We start from the raw sequence: 20,483 nt of genomic DNA, 5'->3' as shown, positions 1-20,483 counted from the left end.
CATGATCATAATATGTTAGTATATATTACTTCCATATAAAAAACTTTTTTTCTCAGTCATTTCAAAAGAATAAGAAAAGGATCATTCATGACTTTAGCCAGTCGTCTTGGGAAAAATGCTGCAATGACACAAAGAGGCACTAGGTGGCAGGGCAGCTCTTATCAAGGTAAAGTGCAGGAGTTGCAGACTAGTTTCGGCACAACAAACAATGGTTATTTTCTCATCTGGGTTCCGAATCCTGTGCAATAACACTTCTTTATAGTAAGAACCTACAATAAACCAACTGTAACACGAGTGATTTTGGGTTACAAGAATAATGTATGAAACAGATTCTGTCTTTTATGTCCCCTTTAAGAGACCTGTGGGGGTAAAAAGAAACCATAAGGCTTGGATACAGAGCAAAAATGTCTAGAACTTAAATGAAGGGAAGTCATACTACAGATTCACAATATACTAAGAAAAAAAGTGACTGACCATTTGAGTCACCGTAGCACAAAAAGAATGTCATTATAAAGAAGAGCAACAAGAATGAATTCTGGTTCCAGGGAACATTCTGATGGGAGAATTGATAAAGGAGCTAAATCTCTTCAGTCTAGGACAAAGGAGACTGAGGATTCAAGTGTATAAAATTGTAAGTGGTATTGAGCGGTTTGCTTCAGGAGGCTATTTCAGGCACTGTAATGTAACAAGGACACAGGGTAAAAATTAAAAGGGTGTTCATTTAGGACAGAAAACAGGAAATGTTTATCTACACCTGTGTAGTGTCAAGATACTGTATAGTGAAATTCAAGAGCCAACAGATCATACAGTATTGCAATGTCATTCTATAAATAAATTTGTTAACAGAAATCATATGGGGAAAAAAGACCTCTTTCATCCTCTTTTTGAGCAAGGGGGCCTGGTCTTCACTGTAATTTTTATGTTCACGATTTATTTCAGATCAGGTCAAGACAGAGATGTGGTTTTATCATTGTGCCACCAGATAGCAGCACAGGACCAATTACAGTAAAGGGATCAGCTCTGTAACTGAAACGCAGACCACTATGACCTTTGGATTTAGAGTTTCAATTTATAAAACGTAACATTCTTTACAATTCCTTAACAATGAGTCATAATTTCAGTGGTATAGTCAATATCAAATACAAAAAAAAGAATTCATATAATTGCTGGCACTTAATCTGCATCACACAAGTTTGTGCTGCACACACTATTGTTACCTCCCAGCACAGCCATATGGTCTTCGCTAATATTTACTAATAATCCTTAATTGGCTTTTGTCTCTGGCCGACTAGGGGGTTGTTTCACTCAAGTGATGGCTGACATGTGGTCACAGATTAAATTACCGGATTTCACCCAGCCACAGTAAACTGCTTATTCCCATTCAGACTCGCAGTAAGCCGGAACCTTTCCTAGATGCAACAACCCACAAGAACACAGAGAGAGTGTGCAAACTCCACACACAAGGCTGGAAATAAACCCAGGACTCAAGAGCTGGGAGGGAGCAGCTTTTTATTACATTTGGATCTGGGCCAATGCCATGAACACAGCACAGCTGAATGAACAAAGAGCCTGCATACTGCACATCTGTAGTCTGGAAACTGCCGGATCTTGGAGAGAATTATGTGGTCTGTTTTCCTCCATAGTCATCAAATTCAATCTGGGATATAACAAGCTATTCTCCGTCTACTTCAATATCAAAGAGAAACAGACCAGAACATTCCCTTTATTTTTATGTTATATAAAAACTGTAGGACTGAGCATTCTGAACACATCATAGGAAAACTATATGTTGCTCGCCTGACCCCAACATAGCAGGTCTACAGCAACAGCTTTCATCGTAAAAAATATGGAGAGTGCGCATTTTGGTCTTTGAAACTGCTAAAGCACTGTGTTAACAAAGGTAAGACTGCTGCTGGCCTCTGTAAGGGAGTTTGAGAGAAAGACAAAAGAATATCAAACAGGTTCAAAAGCCAATGCGAGAGGCTGTCTTTGTCCCACATCATTGTCTACCAGCTCCAATAGACCGAGGGGAATCCTCATCAACCACAGCCTCCGTGAACTTTATCGCTCCTGTAACAGTACGTCACTCTGGTCATTAATATGACAGAAACAAGCCAGGCTGTTTCACAATGGAAAGACTGCTGCCTGCTCTCATGTGGTTTTAATAAGCAGTCAGACACAAATCAAGGGAGAAAATGTCAGCAAGGAGAAAACTGTGGTCCAGTTTTCTCCTCTCTTTTTAGTCTAATTTTTTAGAACAGGACTGCTTTTCACTGACCATGTGAGTCCAGCTGAGGAAGCTAATGAGTAAAAGAAGTCAAACATCCTTTATGAAGACCAACAGGCTTCTTAAAGAATCTAGCAGAAGTACCCACTGTGCAGCACAGATTTTCTGCTAGTATACTTCATACTATTTAAACAATACTGGCGGATTTTTAGGTGCTCTGTTTTAGTGTTGGGGATAAAACACAATATTCTGCTCCAGGAATGGGTTCTCATTTGTTAGAGCAGGACTTCTGATCTCTCACATCTCTCACACGCAGCTAGATTTTATTGTCTTAATACTTTGAGTGAGACTAAGGGCAGCGTGTCTAACTGTTTCTATCATGACTCCTTCATTGCTAGATCACACATACTTGGACACCTAGATGACCATGTATTCAGAGCTTTACTCTCACTATCTCAAGTGAGATCATGTTATTGATGAAAAAATAAAGTCTGGGAACAGGTATTCCATTTTATTATAGCAACCAAGCTTCCAACAAGATCAATACAGTCAAGGATTTTATTGATCCCAGATTTCACTGTTAAAGATTAAGCGGGTCTCCGTCTCACATGATAACCTAGAGAGCTGTGCAAGAGCAGGATAGGAGGAGTAGGGTCACCAGTATGCCTGCACATCACATTCTGGAAACACAACAGGGATCTGAAACCACATCAAATGGCTTCTATCTGTTGGGTAATCACTCCCTTGTGAACCACTTGCTCATAAGCATCGTAGCCTGAAGAACTTAGTGACTCCACAGCGGGGAACGAAAAGGAGAGTTCAGAGTTCTGTCATCACTTCCCTGCTCTTCAAGAAGCTTGGGTTTAAAATACAAAAAAACCTGTTTGTCAAAGACAATGAAGATACAACTCAACAAAGTCTTCCTATTGAGGAAGACTAAGGATAACTATAACCTGAAGAGAAAACACTATTTCTAGTCAATGTGGCAGGGTAATTCTTGAGAATAGAGGAACTCAGAAAGAGTACATACATTAACATACTGTATGATAAGGGGATGTTAGCTTTATGTTTTACTCTTCTTCGCCCAAATCAGATCTTGAAAAGGAAAAACCAGCCACTGCCAGGAACAAAACACCTCATATAACAAGGGAAGAATCTAAGTGAATGATGTAGTTCTGTCTGTTATACTGCAAAGCCTTTCAAATACTTTAAAACATCTGCATTAAACCTCTAGATATCTGTTCTTCTTTCTATCATATAACAGGAAAGGCTTCTAATGACATGCCTAGTTTGGCTATCCACTTGACAGCCTCCTGAGATGCCTTATGAAAAATGAGTTTTCTCCGGTTACAGATTTTAATAGGCAGTTTGATATGATGTCCGATTCTTCAAGACACACTTTGAGTCATTTCTCATCGTCCATTTGTGGAGCATTTAACTGCACCATCCATTTTAAACAGAATATCTAAAAAAAAACACTCTAGGCTGGGGCTTGTATTAATGGCCGTGATTCCAACTCTATTTTAAGTGGTATGTAACTTGTCTTCAAGTGCAAACGAATAGTTAACTATAACAATGTGCAAAAAATGAAGTGCCCAATTTGCAAAAGTACTTTTTTAATTAGAAGGGAACATATTTAACACGGATATGCCTGTCGGTAATAATTCGTTCCGGAGATGAGACTCAAGTAAGGTTATTATATTTCCAAAACTCCAAAATGTGATAAACTTATCCTCACTGTGAAAAAAAGACTGAATTCAGGACAGACTGTGGTGCTGATAGCACACGGACTATAGCCACAAAGCACACAGCCAAGTAAGCATTCAGAAAAGGAAGGGCAATTGTTAAGAAAAAAGAGCTGACCACAATCCAAAACATGCCTTGAATATGCTAAATGAGTTCTCTGTTATAATGATTTTCTATATTATTATTATCATCATCCATTGACTCCTCTCCATTACCACCAATGCGTAGCTCCACCTAGAAGTGCCACAGTCCTCTCACCACACATCAGTTACACAGGTAAAGGCTGGTGGAAATTTGGCCAGGACACCAGAGTAACACCCCTACTTTTTTGGTGAAATGCCCTGGGATTTTTAATGAGCACGGATAGTCAGGACCTCAGTTTTATGTCTCAACTGAAGGATGGTGGCTTCTGATGGTATAGTGTCCCCATCAGTACACTGGGGCATTAGGACCCACACAGACCACAGGGTGAGTGCCTCCTACTGGTCCCACTGACACCTTTTCCAGCAGCAACCTTAGCTTTCCCAGGAGGTCTCACATCCAGGTACTGACCAGGCTCACTCCTGCTGAGCTTCAGTGGGTTGCCAGTAGTGAGTTAGAGTGATATAGCTGCTGGCAGCTTTTAATTGAGCATCCATGAGTTTTAAATACATCACATTTTGGTATCTTTTATTTCCCTATGTTGTATTTCAGGTTGGATAATTAATTAATTTTTTCGGGAAAACTGAGACTGGGGATCTTTTTTGGAGGACATGTTTTAAACATTATGCATTACGGCCCTGCTGCATCATAGAAACTGTAAGTCAATCTGTGCTTCCCATGAGTCATAATAAGGACTGCTGTGAGCTCCTCAACCACTGGTCCAACCTCCCTGTCGCAGGAATGAGATAAACCAGCCCGCCAGCACAGCACCAGAAACCCAAAAAAATGTTCCTGTGGTCAGCTGACTGCATTACAGAAGAGGCCTGGAGTTTCAAACAGACCCCCATCCTTCCAGGTTAGACTCAGTTTTGACGTTTGCAAGCACACGTGGTCAACCTCTGGGGAGGAATAACGGGCTGCAGAATCTTGCAAAACCTCCATAAATTAATTTGAAACCGAAAGGAATGAAATTAGCCCGAGTGACACTTTGGACAGGACCAGCACAAAAGCAATTTCCTCGATGGAAAACATCAATAATTTTTAAGTCTATCCAGCCTGACAGGCAGCCAAAGTGCAGGGAAATTTAATTAGAGAGATGAACAAAGAAAAAAAAATCCTGCACCAGTCCCCATTAAATTGAGTCAGGAGTTATTTGAACCAGGATCATCAGGCAAACAGGTAGGGCTAAATGGAAAATATGAATCTGTCTGGAGTGAGAGAATGAACCTACTGTAATAAGAGGAGATGCAGTCCCTACTGTCAAGCTTCTCCACACAGTAGAACTGTGGATGTAGCCAGATGCCACTGTTTTTCCTAATCATACTGCACCCCAAAAATCAGTGTTAAAAGCAGAGTTTGGGAATGCATCTGAACATTTCCTTATCAAATATACCATGATTTACACTATAAGCAACAGTAGAGCCCTTAAAATATGAAGCAAACAGGAATATCTAGTCTGAATTTTCACAGCATCCTGCTGACAATGCTGTGCAAGGGCACACAAGTCAATTCTGAAACATCACTTCTTCCTAGGTTGGACACCACAAGCAACACAGTGTGGTACTAACATCACAATTCAGTAAGAAGCCTATAAGCAGCATCTGCAAGGAAGTGGTATTGCCACAGTGGTTTACACAAAACAGTAACTTTATATCAGGCCACTTCACAGTAATAGCGATATAATGTACTGCTGGTTTGCACTGCAGTAGATATATGTTACAAATCAAAACCTTTCAGAGAAAGGGGAACTGAGTGAGCTCTTTCCTGGTGTAACACTGGCTACGTACATTTAAAACTGAGGACAGGAGCTCATTACACAAAGGGTATCTGAAACGAGCTATTTGGCCATGTTGTTGAAGCCAATACTCTCAGCCTTCGATCAGCTGGCTCTGAACAGGAGAGATGGATTGAAGGGCCTCTGTAAACTGAGCAATGTCACTTCTCCAGCTTCTCAAGAGCATCAGTCTCCATCGTGTTAAGGCTGAGGGCGCGACAGCATGGATTGGAAACATGGAGTCCTGACTAACGCAAGCTCCAACTTCGTGCTACACTGATATGACCCCTTTCTCACTGCCTGCCAAGGTGAACAAAGCAATAGAACAGCAAGCAGAAAAGGCACTGGCCAGGGGTATGGGTGAGGCCTGGGCTACTGTGTATGTCCCCAGCTACTGCCTGGATTGTGTCATTTGCCAGCTCAGGCTGGTGCCCCTCAAGAGGCTGAGCAGAGCGTAACTAGCCAAAGTACAGATAAGCTTCACTCAGTCGGGGTATCCTCAGCTTGACTGCCAGGGAAGCCTGGAACGACATCAGCGATGGATGTGAGAAAGATGTCACCATTCCAGCACATGCTCACTCCGCTGCTGGGTAGTGTGCAGCTCTCAACACTGGATGAGTCACAGGACACAGGGGTTATGGCGGTAAGCCAAGATGATTAAGATAAGGCAATTCCAAACTTGAAGAATATTAAGAAGAAAAAATAACTGCCCAATCTTAACAAAAAAACATCTGCATCAGCTTGAATGAAGAATCGTGATCGAAGTGGAGGGCTCACTTCACAATGAAACGTGGATAACAGCTACCAGATTAGCCCTGGGCTAGGGAAGCAGACACGCAGCCAGACTAAAACAGAGGGCTCACAACCTTCAGTCATAATAATAATAATAATTATTATTATTATTATAATAATTGCTTACACTTATATACGCTTTTCTGGACACTCCACTCAAAGCGCTTTACAGGTAATGGGGACTCCCCTCCACCACCACCAATGTGCAGCCCCACCTGGATGATGCGACGGCAGCCATAGTGCGCCAGAACGCTCACCACACATCAGCTATCAGTGGGGAGGAGAACAGAGTAATGAAGCCAATTCAAAGAGGGGGATTATTAGAGGTCATGATTGGTAAGGGCCAATGGGAAAATTAAGGTCATACAGCCTTAACACTGCCCTGGCACCCAAACCTGGGCTGCATGACATCTCATCTCTACTGGGAATTACGGGCGACTGAAAAACCCAGTGACAGCAGCAGACCTCCACTATACTAACAGAAAACAAACGGGGATGGACACATGGAAAATGGTTTCATCACGGAGTTTATTATAACTGGCAGTTTAGCTAAACTACGAACACCGAATCCCATCTATCAGGGGACGAACTGTGGTAAATAAGCAGATTTTTCTAATGACAGCAAGGATTGCTTCAATCAACATCATTTAATTTGCACATGGACAAACATTCGCACACCTCATACACAAACAGCACCAATTCACAGTTAACACTCCATATCCTCCTCTACAATGGAAAATTATGCCTTTTCCTGTTTTTTTAGAACAAATAACAAAGCAATCACACCGAATGAAAAACCTTATCTTTTCTGCGCCTTCAGTATTAAATGTTTTCTCAATTCTCATTCACTGTGCAAGAAATATCCAGCTATTGTACAAGATTAAAGACATTACTTGTTGCCAGAGATGATTAAACTTTTTTACTCACAATGACTTGATTATAAATTCAACCTATTGATGCTACCAAGGATAAGTGGTTTTTTAATTGAAGCTACTATTCTATTTATAGTATTCATTATGTCACTCATAATACAAAATCCTGCACCAAGTAACCTACTGTAAGAGTGAAATCTGCCAGCAGTCAGCCATATGTGAATTTTGTCATTAGAGTTCATTCACAAGACGTATTTTGTCAAGCTGTAATGCTGTGGCCCTTATTTACATTAAACAAGAGAAATGTGCTTACAGTACACTGTGTAATTAAACAACAGTTTAATTGTGTATTGAACTGTTTAGTGAGCTGGAAATTGATTTGTCATCAGAACAGCTTTTCACTTACGCATCTTAAATTAAAACGCAACTGAGTTTTAATTTTGAAACTCAGCAGAGAAACAGAGTGGTCAAGTAATTTGAAGACAAAATGGTTAATACTAACATGAAAGTGCTTAGTGTTGTTAATGTAGGACAGCTTGCATGGGCTTATCTTAATGGACACAAGATCCCACTCATTTAAACTTAAGAATAATGAGGTGGTACATTTCCAATTATGTAGCACCCAGAGGAGAGAAAAAAGGCACGAACACTGATAAGCAACCAACACCACCAAAAGATCACTAAAGCATGCAGAAATAAAGTGCAAAAACATTCAATCAAATGTCAGAACAATGCCTCAAGAACTTAAGACAATTTTCTTAATACAGTATGTCAGATTTTCCCCTTGCACAGAGCCTGGTCTGCGTGTTTTTACATCATCTGTCCACATTCATGAACAACTTACTTGTCTTTTCTAATAAGGAAACGGATTTTGTTGGGTATTAGAGAAATGATTTTGTCTGCACAGCTAGGTCAACCCCCAGTTAATTTTCAGTTTGCTGCCAGTGGGATACACAAGGCAAAAGCTGCCTGAAATGGCTCCTGGCCAGGTCTCTAAATCTCTCATCTGCCTCCTCACCACTGTGCTAGATTTAACCTGCAAAGCAAAGACCTCGTCTTAGGAGCCCATCCCTTTTCTTTATATTTATATATAAATATTTCTCTCATTGACACATGAATGCAATCAAATACATTACAAGAAAACCTAGGAGACACAAAGTGAATATTGCCAGCATTTCATCATTTCTGATCATGGCAATGCATAGAAGACCCAATTAAGGTTAGAATTAATAGGCCAGTTACTTAAAATAGAAGAAATAAGATATTAATTACTGGAATACAGTAAACAGCCTACATGAATGGAAGCCACAAAACCAAAGATCTGGACTGAAGAGTAAATGGAGTGAGAATCCCGTGTCTCAGGAATAGATTTTTTTAGACTTCACTAATGGGAGTACAGCAGTATCTTTATGTTTTCAAAAGACTTCCAGGGTAAAGTCTTTGACTGCCTACCTTTACATGAGAAAAAGCCTTCATCAAGCATACTCCCACACGGTATGATGTAAATCCACGCTCTCGGGCCTTTGAGGTGCTGCCGAAACTATTTTAGAACTCACTTCTCTTATCCAATTTGTCGGATAAAGACGAATGATTCTCCTAAGAAACAGGTTTATAACTCATCCAAATGCCCAAGTGAGGCTTCCTGGAAGAGCCTTTTGAAGAAACATGCCAAGAATAATCAATTTAGACTCTTATCAGAAAGTGAGGTTAAAAAAACAACAACTAGGTAAGTCGACCCTGATAAGACAAATTCCAGTCTGAAAGAAACAACATGGTATAATAAGTCTGCCTTCACAACAGGTAACATCCTAAAATTCAGTGTAAACCAATTTAAATTCTTTTAAAAAAGGTATGACACAAAATGGGATGAATGAGCCTAAAAACCTTGAAAACAAGACACTGTTGACAGTCATTCTGACTACTCTTAATCCTAATTTGTGTTTATTTGTAATATTCTCTGGTAAATGCAAACAGAAGAGATGTAGCAGAAGAAAGGCCCAGCCTACAGGAGGAGAACTGAGGGCTCAGACCAGTTTGGCTCTGTGCTGAGCTCCACTCTGCTGGCTCACAGCTGGGGGAATGACTTCGACCTGCCAGTAACGCGTAACCACCCTCAGCTTGACCCCTGTGCAGTTTAGTGGTGCAGATATGCTCTCCTGGGTTATCTGTCACTACACCGAATTGTAGCATCCTTGATGGAAAGGTATTAATATTAATATTATTATTATTATTACTACGTTTCTTGGCTGATGCTTTTACTCAATGCAGCTTATATATCTCCACATTTATACAGCTGAGAATTTGACTGGAGCAATCTCAGTTAAGTGCTTTGCTTAAGAGCATTGCAAGAGTACAACAGCATTGCTCAGCTCCAAATTTGAACCCAATACCCAATACTTTCAGCCTAGATAAAAATAAGGTGACGTGGACTAACCATTTTTGTGCACTGAAGTTCCACCTGATGAAATGTTCATTTCAAATGATTTCTCATAGCATCTCACCTTTCTTTCTAACTTACTTCAGCTTACTTCTTACTCTCTGCAAGCAGGTTGGGCAGAGAAACCTGGAAAGGTGCCTCAATGTGAAGCTCAAAGCACAAGCTGAGTGTTCTTTCACACATGACCTTCATCATTAGTAATGAATATTTAATCTGTTGGCCAGGTGTAACTCTGATAAAGCCAACCGTGGGCTGTCCATCACAGGAGAGGGCTGATCTTTGCTGGCTTCAGCAATTCACTCTTGCAGAGCCCTGGGACGATCAACACAGGCAGATGTGGCTCTTAATGACCCCTAAGCAAAATGAGCTTGAATACAAAATGCAGTACAGCACAAGAGAAACAAGAATCTGCACTCACCAGCCTGAACTGTTACAGTACCAGTGACTAGTAAGCAAACTAAATAATTATTTTTAATCATATTTGGGCTTTGCCTCCTTGTGGCTATATTGGAAAGGCTTTCAGTCTACCACCACTGAAAGCCTGGTGCCAGACTCTGCACAACACCAGCTCCCAGTCACCTGCTTGCTCAGCACAGCATAATACATTTTATTCATGGCAAACTCAGGATCAACAAGCCTCGTGTGGCTAGGCATGTATTACAGCAGTGGCCTAGGTGACACCTTTCAATTAAATACCACCGAGGCACACTGCATCACAAAACAAGAAGACTGAGCACTGGGGGCTGAGCTGAAGAGGGTCATCTATCATATGGCAAACTTGTGCCTCTGTAGAAAACCAAGTTTCTTTATTAAAAAAATATCACCATGCTGAAAAAAAAAGCTAAAGGCTAAAAATTTCGTTAATTTCCAGCACAACTACAGCTAGAGGAAGCTGAATAATAAACTGAACAAAAAACACATTTAATATACAGACGCATTCCTTCATAGTGTGTGTGAACTTAGGCTGAACTCCTTTAGATCAAAGCTCTCACTGATGCCTCCCGACACCAGAAGCAATCTAGGTTATTAAAACTAAAACATCAACAACAGACACATAGAGGATACAATTTCATCTGTAGAAGAAGGAACAAAACAACAAGGTAGGAAAATGATAATGGCAGATGTATGACTCCCATACACTGTGATGGCCTGTATTACTCTAACACACCGGCCTGGAAATGCAGGCCACTCGACTGCAAATCCTTCTGGGACCAATTTGCTGGGTTTGTGCTGATGAGGGTTACAAACTGGAACTGCAGCCCAGTGAGAGAGGGACAGAGCGAGGAGGAGGGGTAGAGAGAGGGCTGTTGAGAAAAAAGCTGAAAAGGGAGGCAGAGAGAAAGAGAAACGAAGAAGGTGGCAGAGACTGGTGGGATTTATTTTCATGTTGCTACCCCAAAATCAACAGCATAGCATGCAGATCTCAAAGAAGCGTTAGCCATTTCACATGGTGAACAGATCCCCTTAGAGAGTTCCTTAGTGTAGCAACATAGGATCCTCCATCAGCCAGAATTGAAAACCTTAGCTGCATCCATAAGGCAGCTTGAATAAGTAGACAGTTTGGTTTTCCCATTTTCATACTTTACACCCAGCTATCTTTTTTCAGTTTAACCATGCCTAGTCACTAAATTACAATTTCATCCACAGATGACAGAAATGTTAGCTGTGTAGTGCAGTAAAGCTCTCCAATTTTCAGAGCGTGTTATTTATGCACCCTGGCACTTAAAATGCAGTGCTAATTACTGAGCTATTGTACGATTAAGATAAGAGGGGAGCGCTTGCATTAATGCTGCATTATGTCTCTTCCGTGTGGAGATGCTACTAATAAATGTGCAGTGATCAGTCTATTTATTCACACCAGAATTACCTTTAGTTTACTGTTTAAACCCACCCTCCATAAAAAATAATCTTAATTAAAATTTGCACATTTAAATTAAATCAGCATGCTTCAATGGCATTGCTACATCCAGACAATGGAGCTAGCTTTCAGGAATTGGCTAGATTTTTTTCCCCCAAAATACTGGATGTTTTTAAACAGAATCTTTAATAGGACATGCTCTTCACCCCAAGAAACTACTAAATTAAGGACAAGGGTGTAAACATTTGCAGGAGCAATGGGAAACTGAAAAGAACCTGCTTTCCTACAGCACGGGAATGATTTTGAAAGCACTGATAAAAGGAAAGGAAATCCTTCCTGTTGAATTTTGACAGAGTTGAAGTACTATGACGGACATTTAAAAGGGTTATAAACCCCTCTGAATCCGTACTAATGTAGTTAAAAACATTAGTCCAAATACAACAGAATAGGCATGTTTAAATATGTTTAATATTGTCGTTACCCCTTTTTCATGTTTGAACAAGTTTACTGCCTTAAAGTGAACACCTGTGGTGTGGCTGCACCCAGGCATGAACTTCAGGAGACAGACTGTCTCTTTATCCCACTGATATAAGGACAAATCAAACACACTCACTCAACTGATCATGAACAGCGACGAGACTGCATACTGATCCCGAATCTCGACAAGACTGAGTACAGGGAGGAGGTTGAAACCCTGGCTGCATGGTTCCAGGACAACAACCTCTCTCTGAACACCAGTAAAACCAAGGAGTTGATCGTGGACTACAGAAAACATCAGAGAGCAGTTTTAAACTCCTACTGTAGGTGTTAACATTACAGAAGACCTAACCTGGTCCCACCACACCAGCGGCGCAGCCAAGACAGCACAGCAGCGCCTATCCTTTCATCACAGACTAAAGAAGGTCGGCATGGCGTCACATATTGTGGCTAACTACAGGTGCGCTACTGAGAGTATCCTGACTGGCTGCATCACTGCCTGGTATGGGAGCTGCTCCGTCCTGGAGCGCAAAGCACTGCAGAGGGTGCTGAATTCAGCACAGCACAGCACGGGCTGCGTGCTGCCGAACACAGAGGATATCTACTCTGTTAGAGGCCTCAAGAAGGCCAGGTCTATTTTCAAGGATCCCAGTCACCCCAACCATAATCTGTTTTCTCTACTACCGTCTGGAAAACGATACCGAAGCATACAGACAAAGACCAACAGATTTCAAAACAGCTTTTTCCCTCAGGCAATAAGACTGCTAAACAGCAAACCCCGGCAGTCATCAGCAATTACCCAAACAAATGCTGATAAATAGTCAGTCCACTTGAAACTGATAAGGTGCACTTGTGTTTTTTTTCTTTCCCTGACACCTCCTATCCCTACGATATCTCCTTGTTATTCATTGCATAAATCATGTAAATTGTATAATTTATTGTATTTTACTCTGTAACCTTCATTCTATCAACTTCTGTCCTATCTCTCCTTGCGAGCTTGCAGAAAAAGCATTTCATTGCTGACAACCACCACTGTATGCTGTATTGTTGTGCATTTGATAAATAAACCTTGATTGATTGATTGAACTTTCACCACCAACTTTCCTTGAACTTTCATTAGATGCAAAACAAAAAAGCTCATTCTGATTAACTACAGGCAGAATCTTCTTAAGACGCATCACAAAATACAGCAGTAGTTTTTTAATCTAGCTTCGGAATACATTTGCATTTAACACCAGGAGCTTAGAAATGTACTGAACTGAGCAGCTACAAGAGAAAGAGAGAGAGAAGAGAAAATAGGCTGTCATTCTGAATTACAAATAGGTGACCTGAGGACTTTGACAGCAGATAGCACACCAATTAATCAATCCAATCAATCAATTTTTAATCTTATGTAGTGCCTTTCAGTCCAGAGCATTCTCAAGGCACTTTACATAAATTAAACATAGAAAAACAAGAACAAAGAATAATACAAATATCGTAAAAATGTGAAATTAAAAGAAATTGAGAATTGAAGGCCATCTACAACAAGCACAGTTTGCTGCAAGCTTTAAAAACATCAGTAGAGAGTGTGTTTTACAGTCAGGGAGAGTTTATTCCAAGATAAGGGGCTACTGATGAAAAGGCTCAGTCCCCTAACATATGATGTGCAGTACTGGAATGTTACGGAGCTTAAAACCAGCACACCAAAGCGAACGTGAAAAAATCTGCTTCTGAAGACAGCTTTACACATTTAAAGAACTGCACGACCCATCTTCACAGTGGTGAAAGACAGGTTTGATACAGACTGGAACAGCTCTACGCAAACGGGTAGGGATGTGCTGGCTGTTTACAGTATATATGTACTGCACTCTGCACTGGTGCTCATCTGCTGACCAGCTTGAACTACCAAGACAGATGCTGCACAGCTGGAATGATGAGATCAGCCAGGCTCATAGTGAGCCAAGCCCCGGCTGAACTTGTGCTGGTGGGGAAGAACTGGGCTTAGCCTAGAGGACTACCCCATACCTAGGTCCATAAAAACAAAACCACAAAATAGATTATTACACTGCCTTCAGAGGAGTTTGGAAACATTGTGAAGGAGCACCAGCACATACAAAATAGGTGAAAAATTAGCCTGCTTTAGACAAACCATTGGGACATGTCAATTCTAAAATATTTAACATTCACAGAAACTGCAGACAGGAGAAGCCTGGCCAGGAACAGTGTGTAAAAGCTTACTGTTTGCTTTTCAGATGGTTACTGAAGTCAGACTTGATGTAATGGGAGACAAAATCGACAAAAGCCCACTTCTCTGTTGCAACCCCCCCCCATATCCTTCTTCCCAGCCTCCCCCAGCAGGGTGGGTGTCGCTTGTCAGCAGCAGAGTCTGACACACAAGAACAACTTCAATTCTCGCACTTCTCACTTCCAGCACCGTCCTGTGCTCACTCAATTACAGCAGCCATACTCCTGTCTATCACAGCCTTAATCAGCTCTTGCTGCCTCCCACTTGTAAATAGGTTTTCATGCCTTTGGGTATCAAAGTGAAAGAGGGAGAGGAGGGGGAACACAAATAAGGAAAAAAAGCAACAACACAAGACACAGTGCCTCCCCCTCGCCACACACACACCCTGCTGGAGTCTGAATACCTGTGAATTATCTTACGCCTCTGCAAGAAAACTCATTATATGTTGTGAGGAATAACTATACACGGAACTGGGGAGAGATATCATAATATATGGATTATAAAGCATGATCGTAAGTGTCACCATTATATCTTTGACAGTCTTTAACAGGCTTTGGTAAGGCATCTCATACTGTCAGGAAGTGTGGACTATTACTGTCAAATCACACTGGAGTGACCATAGAAGGGACATTGTGTTACACTTAAACACTCCCCCTCCCCCATCACACTTCCACTCGGGAAATCTGAGAAGCACTTTAAGAACCTGTTCTTTGCCTGAATATTTTGTCGTCACGATTAAAAAAAGATGACTCTATAAGGTATTAAAGCAAAAGAGAACAATACACCACTACTGACAGAAAATCTTTTGGGTGTTGGTATAGACATTTTAGAGTCCCTCACTGCAGGTGTAACAAAATGAGGAATCTCTTTATCTCACATTCAATCAAGCTACTCAATAAAGGAGTACAAATATGATTGGCACTGTTTGTGTGTTTTTTGGAAATATCCAAGTGTCTAAAATGTAGCTGCCTGGATGCAAAAATCAGAAATCAGACAAGAACTTAAGGTAAAGTGATTACAAGATAAATTATTGTGCAAATTTTTCTCCATTTTGTGTTAAGAGGTTTTTGCAATACAGAGCAGATGTCCGCACACTCCACAGCAGCAGCCAACAACTGTGGCCCCAGTCCAGTCGTGTTCACCAGAGCCATCCTGCTCGACACAGCACAGCTCTCCCTACCAGCCCTGCCCCTGTGCTGCCAGCTACAGACAGACAGCCTGTAACAGCAGATCTGCTGGGAGCTGAAGGGGTCAATTCTGTTGCCAGAGGAGCAGCGGGTTTTATAAAGATTCACATTCTTGTGATGTACCTATTTCTTCAGACCCTAACAAACACAAGTCTGCAGTACCTGAGGCCTGACGGAAGTCAGATTCCGAATGAGGAAACTTTCTACAAGCAGATCCTTCAACTTTCATAAAGACGTGTTCGCTACGCTGTTAGCAGTTTCTTTCTGGATCTAGGAATCTTGAAATCTACAACAGCTAAAAGCATTTAGACAAGTCGACCAATTTCCAAGATATTTTTATAGATCTGTGGGAGCCTAGATACTCGAGAAAGTTTTCCCCAACCTAGTTTCAGCCCCTCTGAAAACCTCCAGCCCGTCTCCTCCCCTCTCCTCCACCGGTCTGCGGCTTGGGGATGAGCTCATGTTCACGTGGTGCTCCATCTGCTCACCAAGGAGACGGGGCTGATCTCATCTCCCACTGCTAATTCACTTATCCAGAGAGCTGGCAGGGAGGCAGGAACAGGCTCAGCATGGGAGGCTGGAGCCAGGCAGTTGAGAGGTGGGTGCGATGGAGCGGACAGGGGAGAGGAAGGGGATGGGGTGGGGTGGGGGTTGGTCTCGGAGCGAGCTGAAAGAGGAAGGGTACAGAACCCGTGTGTGAGCAGCATCTTGACAGGAGAGGGGCTCCTGCCTCCCCTTCCCAGAGCCCCAGCCCCAGATAACACTGCACACAACAGGTGGCGGCACTCAGAGCCAGAACTGTCTTATTTTTTTGGCTCAGTAACAAAAGATCAGTATCTTCTTTAAAAGTGCTCCAAGGATAACTCCAAGGAGTTCGTAATGAAAAACATCCTGTACTGGTTTAGAAGTAATTGCATGCTATATTTAAAGAAAAATAGAATAAATAAGAAGGTAAGAAGGTTAGAAATGAGAGGAAGCCACATGGTCCATCTAATCTGTTTGGTAGTTGATTGATCCAAGAATCTCGAGCTGTTTCTTGAAAGAAACCATGGTATTGGCTACAACAACACGGCTGGGTAGCTAGTTCTACATTCCCACATCCCTGTGGATAAAAACATCCAGGAATGTTGTATCCTGGTACCCCTGCTATGTAAGGATTGCTTGCAAATAAGGTCCAGACTACTGTCAAATGTTTCTTTTATCTTCATTACTGAACAACAGACTGAAACAAGACCCAAACCTCAAGAACTCTCCAGAGACAGCTCTGTGGAACAGCTTGGACAATGCAAGGTTGTAATGAGTCAAAGTGAAACATCAAGGAAACTATGATTAAACACAGAGAGAAGGGGTAGGTTAGACAAACCCACCAAAACAAAAGAAGTGCACAGTGTAGGTAAAATCATGTTAGATCTGCAAATGTACTACACAAGCATAGTTAGTTTTTCTTTTTTTTTATCAAAAACTAAGACACTGCTGAGCTTCTCTACAGCTGTGTCTCATTCCACAGGCAGGCATGCCTTTTTTCAGGATCATCAGATTAAACTACTGCTATAAAAGGTCACTACTATCAGACATTCTACAGCAACAAACAGAAATGGAAAATGAGGAGGCCTGGTGTTACTGTGATTGCAGGAAGGGGTGGTGAAAGTCATTTTTACAAAGGCACAGATGATTATAGGTTGTGATTTGCCATCAATCGGTGAGATCCACACCATTCGCTGTCGTAATAAAGCCCAATCCAGCATTCAGGATCCCAACCATTTCGGCCACAAGCTGTTCTCCCCTCTACCCACTGGCAAGCGGTACCGCACTGTTAAGGCAAGGACCACTGGACTCAACAGATTCTACCCTACTGCAGTGCGCATCCTCAACAGCTAACTTTGGTGCCTGAATACACATCTGCACGACACACTTTTCATAGTCTACCATTTTTGTTTTTCTTGTGGTCTCACTACTACATATTTATTTCTTTTTCCACAACATATTTATTGATCTTGTCGTCTACATTGCATGGTGCTGTCTTTTGTACTGTGTATGTCCCGAGAGATCAGCGCGAGTTAGAATTCCAATGTACAGGCACACATGGCAATAAACTACTCTACTACTCTCATTGCAATTCCTCTCACTCAGCATTGAGCCTCGAAGCTCCCTGCTAGTTTCTTTCTATGACTTCCCCCTTTCCAGTCGTTCATTATTCAACTCATACAGTACATACAGAAAGTCCCTTTGGCACAACATGGCATTGGCTACCACATTGTCTCATTTTTTCCCTATGAAGTACAGTGGCATTACTGTATTTATCTGCTGTTCCCTGAAACCAGATCAAACATGTCAATAGTATCTTAAATTTATTCCACTCTAAAAGAGAATTGCTAAACACTGAATACATGCAGGTTGATAAAAAAACATGACAAAACTGAATTCAGACAATCTGTTTATTTTTCCGTACAGGGCTCAGGTGACTTTTTTTTCTATCCTTTTCAACAATGGCATTTTCCCCCGCTAGTTTTTCAGATATAATAACATTTTAAAGAACAGCATGGAAGTTTTATTCCTTAAAACACTGATGTTGGCATTTAGAGGTAGAGGATGGCATCATTCCTTCTGAAAACCCACATGTTCCATCAGTCCAGCTCTGCTCCTGCTTGACTGAATTCACCAGCCACCCTCTCCATCCTCAGCCCACAATGGCAGAAATCCGTCAAGGTGATGCAAATGGATCATGGGTAATTACCCAAAATATCTAAGTTATAGAAAAGCCTACACTTTATAAAGGAGATAATAAGACTTCTCACATTCCCAATTGCATTCACATAAAGATCTTCATTTTCCAGCATCCTATGCACCTAAGTGCCTAAAAAAAAAAATCATAAAACTGATGAGAAAGGTCTGAGAGAAATATACTTTCAGAACATGCGTCCTCTACTTTCATTTAAAAACAGAAATTTACTGCAACAAAAGTTTTTAGCAAGTAACCTGCAATTTAATGGTCTGTGAAAGCCAAAATACTCAGCATTAAAAGCACTGTTTGCTCTCACTTAAAATGATACTGTCTGATTGTACAAAGGAAATTACTACAATACTGATGTTTTTTTTGCAAACAGAACTTGAATGAGAAAGAATTTTAAATGCATAAGATGAAGGACTCTGTTGACTGTACTGTTTAAATTATCAAAGTGGACTTGGCTTTAAACATCACAACTTGATAATAATAATAATGTTTCTTTATTAGCCCTATACAATTTCTTGCATTAGGAATTCGTCTTTTTGCATACCCCAGCTTTTCTCCATGAGACACAGATACACAGACAGGGAGAGAAGCTTGGGGTCAGAGCGCAGGGTCAGCCATCGTACGGCGCCCCTGGAGCAGTTGGGGTTAAGGGCCTTGCTCAGGGGCCCAATGGAGCAGGATTCCTCTGCCGACCGCGGGATTTGAACCGGCAACCTTCCAGCCACAGGCGCAGATCCTTAGCCACAGAGCCACCGCTCCGCCCTGTGATTCGATTACGAACTGAATCACAGATTTCCTTTAATCCACAAAAGAAGCTGCCTGAAATTGTATTAATCAAACCCGCGACTTAAAAATTCGTCACAAACCAGGCAGCCATAAAGAAAATACGGGGCGTCTTGAATAGACCCAGTTCAAGGATTCATGCTTGAGTCATACTGTAGCTTCCGTACAGAGTGGTTTCTGGGTGGACCTGAGGTTTAAATCTCATTGAACGTCAGGTGCCATAGTTCACACTTCAACATTCAACTTCATGGTGCTTCACTCCATCCACTGGGTATTGGGTTGTTTCAGATTATAGCAAAAATCCACCAAATGTGAAAAACAGGTGAAACAGAACAGTTCAGTGTTAAAGGGTTTGATTTCTGACAGGTGAAAATACCCAAGGGCACATTAGCTTACACACCGGACTGAGGCTCATCTATACAGGCTATATGACTTTCTTTGAGTCAGAAATGCATACTGTCTAGTTGCACACTTCAATTTTATTTTAAAAAAATTAATTTCAGTTGAATGGTGACAGAAAGTGGCATGCTGTTTGTCTAAGTACTCAACTGCATTCTCATCATCACCAAATAAAGAATACTGTACACGTCTCAGGTGGGATTACAGCAATACATATCCACAAGAACAGCAGACACCCTTGACTAGTGGCAAGAGCAGCCTGCTTAAACGGCTCATACCTTGGACCCTAAAACTCTCCTGTATATCTTGAAATACTGTACATGAGCACTGATCCAATCCGCTAAGATCATCACAAGGAGAGGAGGTGGGTGGATACATTCCTTCTGACAGCAGACGCTACGTCTTTTCCCTTAATTCTCACATATTAACACAAGAGGAAGAAAAATAAAATCTATCACCTTGGTTTTTTATTTCGAGTAGCTGTTTGTCTTTGTTCTGCTAATGAGTTATTTGCCTGCCCATTCTTCTATGGCTATTGATTTCTGTGAAACTCAGTGGTACAGTTATCAGGATCCACGCAATGGCAGCTGCTGCATCCGGCATGAGAGGGAGCTCAGTGCTGGTTAATGAGGAAGACCGTTAAACACGACAGAGCGATGCAAAACAGCACAACACGCACTGCGCTTCTGCAGGGCTCTGCAATGTCACGTTACTCTTAAGCCCTTTATTCATTCAGGGAAATGTACCAATCAATGGGCTTACATCAAAACAAATGAGCATGGCTATACAGTTCAGGGAAAGACAAAAGATAGAGCTGAGTTGAAATTTAGCT

The 20,483-nt window shown here is 41.4% G+C and overlaps 1 protein-coding gene across 4 annotated transcripts in view; it reads right to left on the bottom strand.

The window, feature by feature from the left end:
- mast2 (microtubule associated serine/threonine kinase 2) overlaps positions 1-20,483 on the bottom strand; it is a 172,267-nt gene that overhangs the window by 74,501 nt on the left and 77,283 nt on the right. The gene's annotated exons all lie outside the window — the stretch shown is intronic.

Source organism: Atractosteus spatula, chromosome 11 (genome assembly GCF_055471065.1).
Source record: "Atractosteus spatula isolate fAtrSpa1 chromosome 11, fAtrSpa1.hap1, whole genome shotgun sequence".
NCBI classification, from domain to species: Eukaryota; Metazoa; Chordata; class Actinopteri; order Semionotiformes; family Lepisosteidae; genus Atractosteus; species Atractosteus spatula.
The sequence above is the reverse complement of the archived record's forward strand: the minus strand, read 5'-3'. Positions and strand labels throughout refer to the sequence as shown.